This window comes from Vidua chalybeata, chromosome 30, assembly GCF_026979565.1.
Source record: "Vidua chalybeata isolate OUT-0048 chromosome 30, bVidCha1 merged haplotype, whole genome shotgun sequence".
Lineage (NCBI taxonomy): Eukaryota > Metazoa > Chordata > Aves > Passeriformes > Viduidae > Vidua > Vidua chalybeata.
Window position 1 is genome coordinate 447,270 of NC_071559.1, and position 6,377 is coordinate 453,646.

A 6,377-nucleotide genomic window follows, 5' to 3' on the forward strand; every position below is an offset into this window, starting at 1 on the left:
CCCAGGGTCACAATTGACTCCTTGCTTCCATGTCACCCCCTCAGTGCCAAAATTGACCCTTGGTTCCATGGGGAACACAAAAGATTTATAGAAACATTGAGCAAATCCTGCTTAACACAGCTGGGAACATCTGTTTGCATTCAAAAGAGAGCTTAAAGGTGAGGATGGCACCAGCAGCTTCCATCTGCAACAGAGATCCAGGGAAAGGACAGGGACAGAGAATTCAGCTGGGAGACTCTGAGAATTCTGCTTCCAGAGATCATTTCTGGTCACACTGTCCCTTGTAGAAAGGTGACACCATTCCAGGCAGCCTGTACTGAGCAGGTGCTTCCTGAGTGGGGTTTGTTGTTTAGGAAACCTGCTCAGGCTTTTCCATTCTTTCCTTACCAAGAGGAAAACTTCTCCTGGGCCTGTGTGCAGGCAGAGCCCTGAGGAAAACAGGTGGGACACAGTGCAGTGGGCTGGGACATGGAGCTGCAGAGCTCAGGGACAAGGTTCTGCTGCAGGGCACAGGGATGTCAGTGCCAGGTGGGCGATGTCAGACATGGTGAGGCTGGGGTGAGGAGCAGCTTGTCCAAACAGGGTCAGCCCTCAAGGGGCTCATTCTTCTACATGGCCAGACCTCCTAAGGAGACCTTCAGCATCAAGATCACCTGGGGAATGCTTCTATCAGCTCTTCTCTGAACTGGAAAATAAAAAAAAAAATACTCATTTCATTAAAGAAAAAAAAGTCATGAGGTGTTCTTTGAAATTTTCCTTCTTAACAGAACTCCAAACTGACTCCAATCAGCTGCACAAGCCCTGGAGACTTGAAGACCATTGAAGGAAGACAAAACACGCCTGAAGGCTTTCTGTATTTTACTGATCCCCACGGTGGATTTGGGGCTGAGTCCAAGACCCTCAGGCACTGAGAGAAGACTGAAGAAGCTGCTGAAGGAGTCAGAAGCAAAACTCCAAGGCCCCTGGAGCATCACTGGGCCCCACTGAGGGCAGGCACTGCCAAAGGCTCCCCAGGGATTGGTGAGAGCAGATCCTTGAGGCCAGGACTGCAGGGAGCCAAATATAGAGCGGTACATTTGAAATAAAGGAGAGAGTTCATTTTCTTTGCCTTCTGCGGATTTCTTTGTTCCCGTCCTGCTCAACAGCGTCATCTGGTGACCCCTCGTGGAATTGCAGCATCCGAAGCTGCTTGCTGAAGCCCCGAGCCCCAGCGTCCTGCGGGGGGCACTCTGCGGCGCAGCTCCACGCCAGTAGCCTGGAGGCTCTGGCCGGACACCTTTGGCCTCCTGTGAGAAGTAACGCTGAAACCATGTGCCTTCTGGAGAAGGCTTGGTCCTTTCTGCACCGCGGGTCGGCTCTTAGAAGCTGAGAACTGAGCCTGACGGTTTTCCCTGAACTAATGGACTGTCTGTCTCTTGAAGTGGACATCTTCTAAGGGGCAGGGTTTCCTAACAATGGGGAACCAGCCATCTACGGCTGAATGGGTGGTCTTTAGCGCTTGGCAAAGTGTTCTCCCTCACCTGGGGGTTCCGATCTCTGAGGCCGAGCTCGTTCTCCTCCTGAGTTGGGCTCGGGACCATGGATTTTCTGCGGACGCTGGACGCGCCAATTGTTATAAATTGAGGCGAATAATTTGTTCAGCCTTTCAAGAGTCAATCAGAAATTTATTGATTACAGCAAACGATGGCAAGCAAACAGCGCTGGGTGTAGCCAGGGAGTCCCCGCTCCGCAAACAGCTCACACAGTTTCCCCCTTCCCACAGTCTTTTTATACTCTCTTTCTTCCGTGTCCACGGTATCTCTGGGTGTACTCTGCACTTGAGCCCCCTGTTGCTAGGGGGTCGTCTTCTACTCTCTGGTGGTCACTTGGGGGAGGCTTCTCTCTTCTTCCTTGGTGAAAGTCCACGGCCCTGTAATGGTCTTTTCCATATGCACCTAAGTTCTAATTACACAACCAGCTTAAGTAATCAACATACTAGCTAGTTTCTGTCTGGCAGTTTTCTGTTATCTACACAAGGCTTCTCCTTTGGCTCTCTGTTATCTTACACAAGGCTTCTCCTTTGATTTTCTGTTATCTACACAAGGCTTCTCCTTTCTGTCTTGATGAACAAAGAGTCTTCTCTAACTTATCACACTTTTGATTGTAGAGTTTGGCGGCATTTGGGATGCTGCCTCATGAAGCAGTTGGACAAGGGGGAAGCAATAGCGCCCGAACTGTTCACAGCCTGGGCGGGCATTGATGTAGCCCTGCCAAGCAAGAGCCAGAGAGGCAGCCGTTCTGACCGGAACATTTCAGGATTCCAGACACAGATCGCACCGCAGACCGCGCCGCCACAGCCTGCGGCTCCGCAGCCCCCCCCTTTCCAGACTGCATTCGCGGGGGGGCCAGCGTCGCCCGCAGTGCATGGCGCGGTGGGGGCTGGAGCCCCCCCGACTCCTCTGCTGATGGACCCTGCGCAGATGTACCGGTCCCACCCTCTGGTACTGCCAGGACTGGCAATGGAGCCTCTGATCCATCCCCTGGCACGCCTCCCCGCCGCACGCGGGGGCCTCGGCTTTGCCAACAGGACAGGAGCAATTGCCTCCTGGTCCGCCTCCCTGCGCACCGAGCAGACCAACGGATTTGATATCCTTTGAGATACCAGCGCCTGCCATGGCGCCACACCTGCCAGCAGCGGGGTTTGCCGCCCCGCCTGCCGCTCCACCCACCGCTCCGCCCGGAGCGAGCCCGCCGCTGCCGCGGACCCCCACCCCGGGACCGGCAGAGGCACTGCTGCCGCCGCTGCGACCGCCAGCACCGAAAGACGCTGCCGAAGCCGCGCTGCCCGCTCTGCGTGGGCTGGCGGTGTGCCACGCCACGGGAGAAACTGCACCCCCCGCGCCGCTTGCTGTGGGCAGGGAGCGCCCGCAGGGCACAGCGGCTCCCATCGCCGTGCCGCCTGAAGCCGACTCAGCAGCAACTTTGTTAAAAATAGGCGAATCGGAGCCAGAGTATGTTAAAAAGTCTGGGCCTGTTTATTAAAATCACAGACAACCGCGGACGAGGTCCCGAGATAAGCCCAGGACTTCAGCGGCAAGTCAGAAAGTAACAAAACGCAACGAGTAAGTGTGCACAGGCACAGGGTGTTTCCTTGGATACAAAGTCCGCGGAAAGACCCCGGGTGGCCAGCACCCAGGGTTGTTAAAGTCTCTGGAGGCTGTTGATTGGTGTGTTCTTGATCCTTTCGTTGATTGGCTCTCTCTCTGGTCTTTGGTTGGTCTATAAAATGGTGCATTCCTGGCCAATCATTCCTGAACCACGAGGCACCATTGGTTGGTCTATTTCTCCAATTGCAGGCTGAACTGATGATACCACTCTTTGATGCACCTGGCCTCCTCCCCCTGATTGGCAAGTATGCACACCCACTCAACTAAAAATACATATTTAACTTTGTGGCAACTATGCGCACTTACTTACCTAACAGTACATATTTTAACTTTGTAACTCTCATAACTATTCACTACATTAACAATTTAACAATTCAGTATATTAACAATTTGTTACATTAATCAGTAATTACTTACAACCCGTTTGACACAATTTACCCATTACTACTCCCTCCTACTAAAACAAGTTTATTTATAACAACTTCGCTCTGTGATCCACCGCCGCTGGCAGAAGCAGGCAGCCCTGTGCTGGACAGCACATCCAGCCTGTTTGTTTCAGAGCCTGCATCCAGCCCACCACTCCCTCCACTTCCCCCAGACTGCCCCGAGCTCTGTCCCACTGAGGCAGAGGCAGCGGGAGGGAACTCCAGCTTGGTCCGCAGCAACAGCACTGCTGCTGCTACCGTGGCTGGGGATCGGGGTGGGGCCGCGATTCAGTCCATTGGATCCTGCGGCAGGACAATCACACTGGGAGCGAAACGCAGCCCCTTTTACTGGGTAGGCATGAGTGGTGCCAAGATCCCCAAAACCAGGGTGGAGTTTTATATTCCCGGGAAAACCTCCCCTGCCCGTGCCCTGCGTGTCCTGCTCCTGTTTGCAGAGTGGGATGCCGAGAAACTGTGGCATGGTCCATGGCCAGGTGGGGTGGGGGGAGGGCGAAAAGCCGGAGGAATTGCTGGGATTCTCGCAGCCTGGTGGGGGCGTGCACCGAAATATAAGGTTGGAATGGGTCACCCGTCTGTGGGTGGCCATGGAGTGTCCCAGGGACCCCAGATTCAGGGGCCCCAAGTGATACCTATGAGAAGCTGGTGGGAGGGACCGAGCCGCGTGGATCTTGGCTCAGCAGAGAGCCTGGGCTCTCCGCCCCCCCGGCCAGGTTTGGGACGCTTGGCCCGGCCCCCTGGACTGGGTCCTCCGCCTCGCCGAGCACCACAGGGTCCTAGAGCCCGCAGGTGCTGCTGGTTTTTTTCAAAAAAAAAAGAAAAAAAAAAAAAAGAAAAAAAAAAAAAAAAGAAAAGAAAAATAAAAAGGGGGGGAAGAGCTGTGTTTTACTGACAGCTCAAAGTACTGGAAAGCTACAACAGCCTCAGCCCAAGTGATTGAATTAAGGGCTGTGGCCATGGCATTTCAGAGATTCCATGGCATTTCATATGTCACTCAAGTGGTTCATTGAGGACATGACTGCATGGGCCAAAAGCTTTGCATGATTCTTCTATCAAGTGCACACACCTTGTAAAAGCAATTTGATGAATGCCAGCCAAGGCTTGACCTGCTGCACCTTACTGGCTGGGATAAATCCCAGAGGCCTGAAGGCTTTGCAGCTGTGGCTGATTTGGGTACGTGCACATGTTTGTTAATACCTTCTTTTCTGTCATGTGGGCATCTGCTCACACTGGGAAATGGGTTTTGACAAGTTGGACTGCCAGTCCTTTGGCAAACTGACAATGAGTTGTTACTATCCTGGAGTTGGTAACTGATTTCTTGAAATTTATACTAAGAGTTTGGAATCTCTTCAACCATTCTGAGTCAATATCCAAATTGAGGTTTTGATTGATTTGAGCTGATAAGGCTCTCGAGCTGTGTTTGTTCTCTTTCCTGCAAGGGCTCTGCAGGAGGGCACAAACACTGCTTTTTCTTTTTCTTTTTTGTTTTTGTAAACAAAATGGAGGAAATGTGGGTATTCTCAGCTCAGTCAGAGAGAAACAGAAAGGTTCTCTAACCAGGCGACAGCCTAGGAAGCAGCTGGGAAAGAATGTAAATAATTCTCTAATCTACCTTGTTATTATTGTTTATAGATATGTTCTGCCTCTGTGCGTTATTCACTGTCCACCAATGGTGCGGGATGTTTTTACTCTAAGACCAATGAAACTAGTTTTCTCAATGTTCTCTATGTATAGAGGGGTACATTTGAAATAAAGGAGAGAGTTCATTTTCTTTGCCTTCTGATCTGGAGTTCTCTGTTCCCGTCCTGCTCAACAGCGTCAGCCAAAGGCTCTGAGCAGGGAACTGCAATGCTGAGCAAGCCCTGGGCTGGTTGGGGGAAGCAGAAAGGCCAAGCCCTGAGCCCAGCCTGGGACAGCAGGGCCTGTCCCTCATGGGTGGCTCAGGGCTGTTTGTGGGGCAGTGGGATGTGAGGGGCAGCAAGGACAAATGCCATAAACCTGCAACCCCCGCCAGCCTCCTCAGGGAGGGGCGAGGGAGAACCAAAGTGCAGCCCCTCCATGGAAAGTTCCTTCTGTGGGGCCTCCAGAGGCACTGCCCGAGCCCAGGGGACAAAGGCCTGGGTGCCTCTGGCCCTGCCAGCCCTGCCCAGCCCTTGGCCATCTGTCCTGCAGGCTGTGCCCCCTGTGCTTGCTGCTCCTCTGCCCTGGCCGGCTGTGCCCCAGCATTTCTCACCCAGCGTTTCTGTGCCCTCCCTGGGCTCCCTGCACCAGCACTGCCGGCTCCTGGCACACAGAGCCAGGCCAGGAGCCCACCCTGCCAAGGGCCTTTGGAGCAGGGTGGTGGCTGCGATGGCTTCTGAGCTCAGCAGCTGCTCCTGGGATGGTTCCATGGAAAGCCAGCACAGCAACACTGCTGTGCATTGTCCCTGCTGAGGGTCACACACTGGCAGGGCACATTCCCTGGTTGCAGGATTCGTGCCCAACCCAAGCACAGCACTTTTGGCTCCAGCACTGCTTTCCAACAAACACAGGAGAAGGCAAACTGTGTGCAGCTCAGGGTATTTTAGAGTGTCTAAAGCTTGCTAAGGGATCAGTCTTAGAAGTGAGAGGCATTTGGAATTAATGGCATGAAGAAGTAGCACAACATGGAAAAGGGGAGCATAGAAATAAATAGAGGAAAACATCTTGGATTGTTTCTTTCCATTTTCATTTCATTTCTTAAAAGCTGTTTCAGTTTTCCCAGAATCTTCTTCACAGTCCTGTCGGCTCTTTTCAAGAACCTTTCCTG